Consider the following 13,060-nt stretch of genomic DNA (forward strand, 5'->3'; position numbering starts at 1 on the left):
ACCCAGTGTCTTACATATGTGAGGCAAGCACACTGTCATTGAGCCACAACACCAGCACCCCCAAATATGCTTTTTATGACTCAAAATAACCCCCTCCTTGTTAAAGAACATACATATTTATGTTTTCCTATATTTCACATGCACATATTTATAAATATTCATTTTCTCAATGTACATACTTATTCCCTAACACCCTAAACCAACCCAAAAGTTAATACTAAGCCTTACTTTACTGCTATACCTAAACATAATTTTACAAAAATACATGTATAGCATTATGAATATTTATGTATATTTTAACTTATATATTCATCTGTTAGCTTTCCCCACTAGGCTCCCCAAGTTTTAGGATCAATGGTTCTCTAAATGGGTTAGAGTTAGTGTTAAGTTTAGTGATAGGACTAGGGTTAGAGTTAGTGTTATGGTTAGAGTTAGTTTTGTTCAAATTTCTTTGATACTGGGCAGGATTCATGTTTTACCTAGCCTTACTATGTTTCCCAGGTTTGGGCCTTCTTTCTTCAATGGTTCACTGCCAGGAACTGTTTGCATTTTAAGGTTTCACTTCATTTGGCTTAAAATGGTTAAATAGATATGGAGCTGGAAATCAAACAGGGTTCATGCTAGGTGCTTGAAACTTCACACACTCAATCAGTTCTCTGTGGGAGCTCTCTGGTTTGTTCCTTGTGAAAGTAGCCCTAAGCTGAAGCATGAAATACAACATTATCTGATGGCACTTTAGGAGAAAACAGGAAAATATGAATGTACTGATATACCTTCCCCAATTATTTGGTCAGCTTTCTTTGATACTGTGAAGGATTTATCTGTTAGCTTGTCCCATTAGGGTTGCCAAGTTTGGAACTTCTAAGATCAATGGTTCTCTAAACAGGTTATGGTTAGGGTTAGATTTAGGGTTAGGGCCAGGTTAGAGGTAGTGTTAGGTTTTGAGTTAGTTTTGTTTAAGTTTCTTTGATGCTGGGCAGGGTTCATCTTTTTCCCATCCTTACTATATTCCCCATGTTTGGGCCTCTTAGTTTAAAGGGCTCACTCTCAGGAACAGTCTGATTTTTCAGGTTTCAATTCATTTTGCCCTATAGGGGTGAATGGAAATGGAGCTTGAAATCAGACAGGGTTCATGCTAGCTGCTTGAAATTTCACACACTAAATCAGTTCTCAGTGCACATTATCTGGTTTGTTTCTTGTGGAAGTAGCCATAAGCTGAAGTAGAAAGAAACAGCTTTATCTGTGAACACTTTAGAATCAAGCACATATGTGTGAAAGAATTTCATATGTACTGAAAGAATTTCAATTTTTTAGGCAGATTTCTTTGATACTGAACAGAATTTAGCCTTTACCTAGCTTTAGTAGGCTCCCCAAGTTTGGGACTTCTAGCTTCAATGGTTCACTGTCAGGAACAGTCTGAATTTTCAGGATTCACTTCATTATGGCCTATAGCTGTGAATAGAAATCTAGCTGGAAATCAAACAGGGTTGGTGCTAGTTGCTTGAAATTTCACACACTCAATCAGTTCTCTGTGGGCACTCTCTGGTTTGTTTCTTGTGAAAGTAGCCTTAAGCTGAAGCATGCAAAAGCAATTTTATCCAAGAGCACTTTATAAGAAAACAGGAAAATATGCATGTACTGAAATACCTCTCCTAATTATTTGGTCAGATTTCTTTGATACTGCACAAGATTCATCTGTTTGCATACCCCACTAGGCTCCCCAAGTTTGGGACTTCTAGAATCAATGGTTCTCTAAACAGGTTAGGGTTAGTGTTAAGGTTAGGGTTAGGACTAGTGTGTGTTAGTGTTAGGGTTAGAGTTAGTATTGTTCAAATTTCTTCGATATTGGGCAGGATCCATCTTTTTCCTCTCCTTATTATACTCCCCATGTTTGGGACTCTTAGATTCAAGAATTTGCTCAGAGGAACAGTAAGAATTTTCAGGTTTCACTTTATTTTGCCCTATAGGGGTGAATGAAAATTGAGCTGGAAATCAAACAGGGTTGGTGCTAACTGCGAGAAACTTCACACACTCAATCAATTCTCTTTGGGCACTCTCCAGTTTCTTCCATGTGAAAGTAGCCCTAAGCTGAAGCATGCAAAAACAACTTTATCCAAGAGCACTTCAGGAGAAAACAGGGAAATATGCCTTTACTGATATTTCACCCCCAACATTTGGTCAGATTTCTTTGATACTTTGCAGGATCCATCTGTTAGCTTGCCCCACTAGGCTCTGCAGTTTGGTCTTCAACAATCAATGGTTCTCTAAACAGGTTAGGGTTAGTGTTAGGGTTAGGGTTAGGGATAGGGTTAGAGCTAGTGTTAGATTTTAATGAGCAGGAGTCATCTTTTTTTTTAACCTTACTATTCCCCAGGTTTGGGATTTCTCCATTCCATGCTTTTTTTTTTCAGGAACAGATTTTATTTTCAGGTTTCACTTCATTATGGCCTATAGGTATGAATGGAAATTGAGCTGGAAATCAAACAAGGTTGGTGCTAGCTGCCTGCAACTTCAGATACTCAATCAGTTGTGTGTGCACATTCTCTGGTTTGTTCCTTGTGGAAGTAGCCCTAAGCAGAAGCATACAAAACAACTCTATCCATGAGCACTTTAGGAGAATACAGGGAAATATGAATGTACTGAAAGACCTCCCCCAATTATTGGTCAGATTTCTTTGATATTGTATAGGAATCATCTGTTAGCAGGACCTACTAGGCTCCCCAAGTTAGGGACTTCTAGGATCAACAATTCTCTAAACAGATTAGGATTAGGGTTAGGATTAGGGTTACGATTAGGTTTAGGGTTAGGGTTAGGGCTAATTTTGGGGTTAGAGTTAATTTTGTTCAAATTTCTTTGATACTGGGCAGTGTTCATCTTTTTCTTATCCTTACTATACTTCCAAATTTTGGGCCTCCTAGGTTCAAGGGTTTGTTGTCAGGAACAGTTTGAATTTTCAGGTTTCATTTCATTTTGCCCTAGGGGTGAATGGAAATGGAGCTGGAAGTTAAACAGGATTTGTACTTGCTGCTTGAAACTTCACACACTCAATCAGTACACAGCGCACATTCTCTGTGGGTTTTTTCTTTTTCTTTCTTTCTTTTTTTTTTGGGGGGGGAGAAATAGCCCCAAGCTGAAATAGCTTTTTTTTTAATTTTTATTTTTAAAAAATTTTTATTATTAGTTGTTCAAAACATTACATAGTTCTTGACATATCATATTTCATACATTTGATTCAAGTGGGTTATGAACTCCCATTTTTACCCCATATACAGATTGCAGAATCACATCAGTTACACATCCACTTTTTTACATATTGCCATACTAGTGTCTGTTGTGTTCTGTTGCCTTTCCTATCCTCTACTATCCCCCCTCCCATCCCTTACCCTCCCATCTTCTCTCTCTACCCTTCTACTGTAATTCATTTCTCTCCCTTGTTTTTTTCCCTTTCCCCTCACTTCCTCTTATATGTAATTTTGTATAACAATGAGGGTCTCCTTCTATTTCCATGCAATTTCCCTTCTCTCTCCGTTACCCTCTCACCTCTCATCACTGTTTAATGTTAATCTTCTTCTCATGCTCTTCCTCCCTGCTCTGTTCTTAGTTGCTCTCCTAATATCAAAGAAGACATTTGGCATTTGTTTTTTAGGGATTGTCTAGCTTCAGTTATCATAATATGCTCTAATCCCATCAATTTCCCTACAAATTCCATAATTTTGTCATTGTTTTTAGTGCTGAGTAATACTCCATTGTGTGTAAATGCCACATATTTTTCATCCATTCATCTATTGAAGGGCACCTAGGTTGGTTCCACAGTCTAGCTATTGTGAATTGTGCTGCTATGAACATCGATGTAGCAGTATCCCTATAGTAAGCTCTTTTAAGGTATTTAGGGAATAGTTCAAGAATGGAAATAGCTGGGTCAAATAGTGGTTCCATTCCCAGCTTTCCAAGAAATCTCCATACTGCTTTCCAAATTGGCTTCACCAATTTGCAGTCACACCAGCAATGTACAAGTGTAAACTTTTCCCCACATCCTCGCTAGCACTTGTTGTTGTTTGACTTCATAATGGCTGCCACTCTTACTGGAGTGAGATGGGATCTACGGTGGTTTTGATTTGCATTTCTCTGAATGCTAGAGATGGTGAACATTTTTTCATGTACTTGTTGATTGATTGTATGTCCTCCTCTGAGAAGTGTCTGTTCAGGTCCTTGGCCCCTTTGTTGATTGGGTTATTTGTTTTCTTATTGTTTAATTTTTTGAGTTCTTTGTATATTCTGGATATTAGGGCTCTATCTGAAGTGTGAGGAGTAAAACTTTGTTCCCAGGATGTAGGCTCCCTATTTACCTCTCTTATTGTTTCTCTTGCTGAGAAAAAACTTTTTAGTTTGAGTAAGCCTCATTTGTTGATTCTTGTTTTTAACTCTTGTGCTATGGGTGTCCTACTAAGGAATTTGGAGCCCGACCCCACAATATGTAGATCAGAGCCAACTTTTTCTTCTATCAGATGCAGAGTCTCTGTTTTGATATCAAGATCCTTGATCCATTTTGAGTTAACTTTTGTGCATGGAGAGAGAAAGGGATTTAGTTTCATTTTGTTGCATATGGATTTCCAATTTTCCCAGCACCATTTGTTGAAGATGCTATCCTTCTTCCTTTGCAAGCTTTTAGCCCCTTTATCAAATATAAGAAAGTTGTAATTTTGTGGATTGGTCTCTGTGTCCTCTATTCTGTACCATTGGTCCACCCGTCTGTTTTGGTACCAGTACCATGCTATTTTTGTTACTATTGCTCTGTAATATAGTTTGAAATCTGATATCGCTATACCGCCTGATTCACACTTCCTGCTTATAATTGCTTTTGCTATTCTGGGTCTTTTATTTTTCCATATGAATTTCATGATTGCTTTATCTATTTCTACAAGAAATGCCATTGGGATTTTGATTGGCATTGCATTAAACCTATAGAGAACTTTTGGTAATATTGCTATTTTGATGATGTTAGTTCTGCTTATCCATGAATAGGGTATATTTTTCCATCTTCTAAGATCTTCTTCTATTTCTCTTTTTAGGGTTCTATAGTTTTAATTGTCTAAGTCTTTCACCTCTTTTGTTAGGTTGATTCCCAAGTATTTTATTTTATTTTTTGAGGATATTGTGAATGGGTGGTTGTCCTCATTTCCATTTCAGAAGATTTGTCGCTGATATGCTGATATACATGAATGCCTTTGACTTATGCATGTTGATTTTATATCCTGCCACTTTGCTAAATTCATTTACTACCCCTAGAAGTTTCTTTGTAGACCCTTTTGGGTCTGTTAGGTATAGAATCATGTCTTCCGCAAATAGTGATAATTTAAGTTCTTCTTTTCCTATTTTTATTCCTTTAATTTCTTTGCTCTGTCTAATTGCTCTGGCCAGTATTTCAAGAACTATGTTTAACAGAAGTGGAGAGAGAGGGCATCCCTGTCTTGTTCCAGATTTTAGAGGGAATGCCTTCTATTTTTCTCCATTCAGAATGATGCTAGCCTGAGGCTTAGCATAGATAGCTTTTACAATATTGAGGTATGTTCCTGTTATCTCTAGTTTTCTAGTGTTTTGAACATAAAGGGATGCTGTACTTTGTCGAATGCTTTTTCTACATCTATTGAGATGATCATATGGTTCTTATCTTTACGTCTATTGATGTGGTGAATAACATTTATTGATTTCCATATATTGAACCATTCTTGCAACCCAGGGATAAATCCTACTTGATCATGATGCACAATCTTTTTGATATGTTTCTGTAACCAATTTGCCATAATTTTATTGAGGATTTTTGCATCTAGGTTCATTAGAGATATTGGTCGGTAGTTTTCTTTCTTTGAAGTGTCTTTGTCTGGTTTAGGAATCAGGGTGATGTTGACTTCGTAGAATGAATTTGGAAGTTCTCCCTCTTTTTCTATTTCCTAAAATAGCTTGAAAAGTATTGGTATTAGTTCTTCTTTAAAGGTTTTGTAACACTCTGCTGTATACCCATCCTGTCCTGGGCTTTTCTTAGTTGGTAGTCTTTTGATGGATTCTTCTATTTCCTCAATTGATATTGGTCTGTTTAGGTTGTGTATATCCTCCTGACTCAATCTGAGCAGATCATATGACTTAAGAAATTTATTGATGCCTTCAATATCTTCTATTTTATTGGAGTATAAGGATTCAAAATAATTTCTAATTATCTTCTGTATTTCTGTAGTGTCTGTTGTGATATTGCCTTTTTCATCCCATATGCTAGTAATTTGAGTTTTCTCTCTTCTTCTCTTCATTAGCATGGCTAAGGGTCTCTCAATCTTATTTATGTTTTCAAAGAACCAACTTTTAGTTTTGTCAATGTTTTCAATTGTGTCTTTTGTTTCAATTTTATTGATTTCAGCTCTGATTTTAATTATTTCTTGCCTTCTGCTACTTTTGCTATTGTTTTGCTCTTCTTTTTCTAGGGTTTTGAGATGAAGTGTGAGATCATTTATTTGTTGGTTTTTTCTTTTTTTAAGGAATGGACTCCAAGCAATGAATTTTTCTCTTAGAACTGCTTTCGTTGTGTCTCATAGATTCTGGTATGTTGTGTCTGTGTTATCATTTATCTCTAAATTTTTTTTTGATTTCCTTGTTGATGTCTTCTGTAACCCATTGATCATTCAGGAACATATTATTCATTCTCCAAGTGATGCAAGATTTTTTCTTCCTTCTTTTATCATTGATTTCCAGTTTCATTTCATTATGATCAGATAGGATCCTGGGTATTATCTCTACTCCTTTACAATTTCTAAGAGTTCCCCTGTGACATAATATATGGTCTATATTTGAGAAGGATACATGTGCTGCTGAGAAAAAAAGTGTAACTGCTTGATGTTGGGTGGTATGTTCTATATATGTCAGTTAAGTCTAGGTTATTAATTGTATTATTGAGTTCTATAGTTTCTTTATTCAACTTTTATTTGGAAGATCTGTCCAGTGGTAGAGAGGTGTGTTGAAATCTCCCATAATTATTGTATTGTTGTCTATTTGACTTTTGAACTTGAGAAGAGTTTGTTTGATGAACATAGCTGCACCATTGTTTGGGGCATATATATTTATGATTGTTAAGTCTTGTTGGTGTATGGTTCCTTTGAGCAGTATGTAGTGTCCTTCTTTATCCCTTTTGATTTAACTTTGGCTTGAAGTCTATTTTATTTGATATGATTATGGACACACCTGCTTGTTTCTGAGGTCCATATGAGTGATATGATTTTTCCCAACCTTTCACCTTCAGTCTGTGTATGTCTTTTCCTATCAGATGAGTCTCCTGTAGGCAGCATATTGTTGGATTTTTTTTAATCCATTGTACTAGCCTTTGATTGGTGAGTTTAAGCCATTAACTTTTAGCGTTAGTATTGAGATATGGTTTGTACTTCCAGCCATATTTGTTTGTTTATGTTACTTAATGTCGTTTGTTTTTCCTCTTTGATTATTTTTTCCCTTTACTGTACTACCTCCCATTGTTAGTATTCATTGTTTTTTCCATTTCCTCTTCCTGTAATATTTTTCCAAGGATGTTTTGACGAGCTGGTTTTCTAGCTGCAAATTCTTTTAACTTTTGTTTATCGCGGAAGATTTTAATTTCATCTTTTATCCTGAAGCTGAATTTCGCTGGATACATAATTCTTGGTTGGAACCCATTTTCTTTCAGCATTTGAAATATGTTGTTCCAGGATCTTCTAGCTTTCAGAGTCTGTGTTGAAAGATCAGCTGTTATCTTGATTGGTTTACCCCTAAATGTAATCTGCTTCCTTTCTCTTGTAGCTTTTAAAATTCTCTCCTTATTCTGTATGTTGGGCATCTTCATTATAATGTGTCTTGGTGTGGATCTCTTATGATTTTGCACATTCGGCATCCTGTAGGCTTCTAGGATTTGGAATTCCATTTCATTCTTCAAGTCTGGGAAGTTTTCTAGTATTATTTCATTGAACAGATTGCTCATTCCTTTGGATTGGCCTCTAAACCTTCCTGTATCCCAATAACTCTTACGTTTGGTCTCTTTATGTTATCCCATATTTTTGGATGTTCTGCTCATGGTTTCTTAACAGTCTTGCTGAGCTGTCTATGTTCTTTTCAAGTTGAAATACTTTGTCTTCAATGTATGATGTTCTATCTTGTAAATGTGCTACTCTGCTGGTAGTACTCTCATTTGAGTTTTTAATTTAGTTTATTGTTTCCTGCAATTTCTAGGATTTCTGTTTGTTTTTTATAAACTCTATCTCCCTGTATAGTTGATCTTTTGCTTCTTGGATTTGTTTATGTAACTCATTGTCAAAGTGATGTTTCATTGTCTGATTTTGCTGTCTCATGTCTTCCTTGAGACTCCAGATCATCTGAAGCATGTATATCCTGAATTTTTTATCTGACATTCCATCTGCTGCAGATATTACTTCTTCTAAAGTTGAGTTGACCTGCATTGCTTGTGGTCCTTTCTTTCCTTGTCTTTTCATACTGCTCATGTTTATTACTGCTTTGTGAAACTATTGTGTTATTGATTTCCCCCCATATACTTATATTTCTCCTGTATAGCTGCAAAGTCTCCCTTTTGTGGAGAAAGACAATGTTAACAGTTCCCAATATCAATAGTACATCATCTAAGCACACGTTTTCCTTATTACTACATTTATAGCTAGACTCTATGTCTATAAATGTTGGTTTCAATTATCATTTACAAATATAGTCATTAGTTTCGTGAAAGGCATACTGTTTCTGGTGGCTTGAAGAAAACTGAATTTCAGGTGTAGGATGTTATGTTTAGAGGGAAAGGAGTGAGGATATGGGGTTAATCTAACTTAGTAACTTTGGAAAGCTCTAACCAATAGATGGAAAATTTACCGAAGAATGTATAGATTCAAATTCCTGTCTGTATTTATAAGATTACCCTACTTATAAATAGTAAAATTTAGGGGGATTGCAAGTAGGATATAGGGAGTAAGAAGGAGAAAAACAAATAACAAGGAAAGAAAGAGAAAAAAGAGACCGGGAAAAATAAGAGAAAAAAGAAATTAAAAGGGGGGGGAGGGTGGTAGGGCATATGCAATTCCTCTATATTATATTATTCTGGTGATTCAGTTGTTAAAGACCTTTTTCATGCACAATTCTTGGTTTCACATATGTTGAGGTTGTGAGGACCAGAAGGGGAAGGGTAGAGGAGACTGGATGAATGGATGAAAAGAGAGAGAGAAGAGAAAAAAAGAAAGAAAAAAATGTCTCTCAGAACTCTGTTTTCTTTTCTTTCAGTTGGTGGCATTGTCTATTCCTAGCTTGAGTCTCTGGGTTCAGGGTGGTGGTGGTAGTCAGTGTGAGAGGACATGAGCTTCCACCTGTGGCCTCTCTACTCTTATTCTCTGAGATGTAAACCAGGTGCCTGATCCGCTGCAAAACCAAGCTGGTAGCCACACCCACCAGTTGGTGGGTTTTAAGCGTTGGTGGGATTTTCCAAGATGAGTTCCATCAGTTTTTCTCATAAGGTGTTTGATGAGGTGAGGGATGTTGGGGAAACCTTATGTTTGTCCAGAGCTCAGTTAGGTGACTGCACAGGCGGGCTGCTGGGCCCCTTCTCCAGGTTGTGTGGTCTTCCTACCACATGGGAGGGAGGCTGGCCTCCTCCTCCAGTTGGGGTGGTCTGTAATAGCTTTATATGTGAGCACTTTAGGAGCAAGCAGGAGAATACTCATGTACTGAAAGAGCTTCAAATTTTTTTGGTCAGATTTCTTTGATACTGTACAGGATTCATCATTTACTTGGCCTTAGTAGGCTCCCCAAGTTTGGGCCTTGTAGGTTCAATGGTTCACTGTCGGGAATAGATTGAATTTTCAGGTTTCACTTCATTATGGCCTATAAGGAGTGAATGGAGTTCTAGCTGGAAATCAAACAGGGTTTGTGTTACCTGCTTGAAACTTCACACACTCATTTGGTTCTCTGTGGGCACTCTCTTGTTTGTTCCTTGTCAAGGTAGCACTAAGCCGAAGCATGCAAAAACAACTTTATCCAAGAGCTTCCTTAGGAGAAAACAGGGAAATAGGCATGTAGTAAAATACTTCCCCCCCAATTATTTGGTCAGATTTCTTTGATACTGTGCATGATTCATCTGTTAGCTTACCGCAATAGGCTTTCCAACTTTGGGAATTCTATGATCAATGGACTCTAAACAGGTTAGGGTTAGAGTTAGGGTTTGGGTTATGGCTAGGGTTAGAGCTGTGTTAGGGTTAGAATTATCTTTGTTCAAATTTCTTTGATACAGGGCAGAATTCAACTTTTTTCTAAATTTTTACTATACTCTCTGTGTTTGGGCCTCCTAGGTTTAATGGTTTGCTGTAAGGAATAGTTTGTATTTTAAGTTTCACTTCATTTTGACCTATATGGGTAAAAGGAAATGGAGTTGGAAATCAAAATGGGTTGTTGTTAGCTGCTTGGAACTTCAAACACTCAATCAATTCTCTTTGGGCACTCCCTGGTTTGTTCCTTGTGAAATTAGCTCTAAGCTATAGCATGCAAAAACAGCTTTATCCAAGAGTACTTTAGGAGAAAACAGGGAAATATGCATGTATTAAAATACCTTCCCCAACTATTTTGTCAGATTTCTTTGATACTGCACAGGATTCATTTCTTAGCTTGCCTCACTATATTTGTGCTAGCTGCTTGAAACTTCACACACTCATTCAGTTCTCAGTTTCCATCTTTTGGAATTCTAGGATTAATGGTTCTCAAAACAGGTTAGGGTTAGGGTTAGGGATAGGGACAGGGCTAGGGTTAGAGCTAGTGTTAGGATTACAGTGAGTTTTGTTCAAATTTCTTTGATATTGCACAGGATTCATCTTTTACCTAGCCTTACTATGTTCTTTAGGTTTGGGCCTTCTAGGTTCAATGGTTCACTGTCAGGAACAATTTGTTTGTTAAGGTTTCACATTTAATATATGGTTAAATGGAAATGGAGCTGGAAATCAAACAGGATTTTTCCTAACTACTTGAAACTTCACACAATTAGTTCTCTGTTGGCTCTCTCTGGTTTGTTCCTTGTGAAAGTAGTCATAAGCTGAAGCAGGCAAAAACAACTTTATCCAAAGCACTTTAAGAGAAAACGGGGAAATATGCATGTATTGAAATTCCTCCCCCAATTATTTGGTCAGATTTCTTTGTTACTCCACAGGATTCATTTTTTCACTGGCTCTACTAGGCTCTCCAAGTTGGGACTTCTAGGATCAACATTTTCTAAACAGGTTAGGGTTATTGATAGGGTTAGAGTTAGGGGTAGATTAGAGCTAGTGTTATGGTTAGAGATAGTTTTGTTCAGATTTGTTTGATACTGGGCAGAATTCATCTTTTACCTAGCCTTACTGTGCTCCCCATATTTGGGCCTCCTAGGTTTAATGGTTCACTGTAAGAACACTTTGTATTTTAAGGTTTCACTTCATTTTGATCTATATTGGTAAATGGAAATTTAGCTGGAAATCAAACAGGTTTCCTCATAGGTGCTTGAAACTTCACACTCTATCAGTTCTCTGTGAGCACTCCCTCTATTGTTCCTTGTGAAAGTAGCCCTATGCTAATGAAAGAGCTAGGCTTATGGTTATGACTAGTAATAATGTTAGGGTTTGGGTTATGCTAAGGATTAGTGTTGGACTAGGGTTAGCATTAGGGTTAGGGTTTGGCTTAGGGCAAAAGATAGGGTTAGAGTTAGTGTTAGGGGAGGGTTAGGGTTAGGATTAGGACTTGGGTTAGGGTTAGGATTAAAGCTAGGGTTAAGGCTCAGAGTTGGTCTAGGTTTTGTGTTAGGTTGGGGCTAGGGTTAGGGATATGGCTAATGTTAAGAACCAGGGTTACAATTAGGGCTACTTTTAGGGTTAGGTTTAGACCTAGGTCTAGTGTTAGGGTTAGGTTTAGGGTTAGGGTGATGTTTACAGCTAGGGTTATTGTTAGAGTCAGAGTCAGGTTCAGGGTTAGTTTTAGGGTTAAAGTTAGCACTGGAATTAGGCCTAGGGTTAGGGCTAGTTGTAAGGTTCGGGTTTGGTTTATGTTAAGTGTTAAGTTTAGGGCTATATCTCAGTTTTGTTTTAGGGTTAGGGCTTGTTTTAGGGCTAGTTTTAGGATGAGCATTAGGGCTAGGGCTAGTGTTAGAGTTAGGTTTAGGCTTAGGTTTAGGGTTACATTTAGAGGTAGGTTTAGATCTAGAGTTAGGGCAAGAGCTAGGTTTTGGGCTTGGGTTAGCACTAGGTTTAGGGCTAGGGATAGGGTTAAGGTAAGAGGATAGGATTAGAAGTGGGGCTAGGGCTAGGTAGAGAGTTAGATTTAGTCCTAGGATTAGGGTTGGGGTTAGGGTTAGGGTTAGGGATAATTGAGGGCTAGGATTAGAGCTAGGGTTAGTGTTAGGCCTAGGGTTAGGGTTAGGGTTAGGGTAAGGGTTAGTGTTAGGTTTAAGGTAAGGGATTGGGTTATAGCTAGGTTTAGGTCTAGGACGAGGGTTTGAATTAGAGTTAGGACTAGGGTTAGGATTAGGGTTAGGATTAAGGCTAGGTTTAGGGCTAGGATGAGGGCTAGGATTTGTATTAGTGTTAGGGCTAGAATTAGGGCGATGGCTAATGTCAGGTCTTGGGTTACATTAGGGGTAGATTTAGTGTTAGGTTTATGGCTAGGTCTAGTGTTAGGGTTTGGTTTAGGGTTAGGGTCAGGTTTAGTTTTAGGTTCAGGGTCAGTGTTCAGGTTAGGGTTAGGGTTAGGGTTAGTTCTAGAATTAGGACTAGGTTTAGGTCTAGGGGAATGGTTAGTGTTTTGGTTAGGTAAATGAATATTGTTAGTGCTAGGACTAGGTTTTATTTTAGGGCTAGGGCTAGAGTTATCACTAAATTTAGGATTAGGTTTAGGTCTAGGGCTAGTGTTAGGGTTAGGTTTAGGTATAGGGTTACCAGTAGGGGTAGTGTTAGGGTTTTGTTTAGGGTTATGATCAAGTTTAGGCCTAGGGTTATTGTTATGTCAGAATAAGGGTAAGAGTTAGGGCTAGGGTTTGGGTAAGTAC

Source organism: Ictidomys tridecemlineatus, chromosome 7 (assembly GCF_052094955.1).
Source record: "Ictidomys tridecemlineatus isolate mIctTri1 chromosome 7, mIctTri1.hap1, whole genome shotgun sequence".
NCBI lineage: Eukaryota > Metazoa > Chordata > Mammalia > Rodentia > Sciuridae > Ictidomys > Ictidomys tridecemlineatus.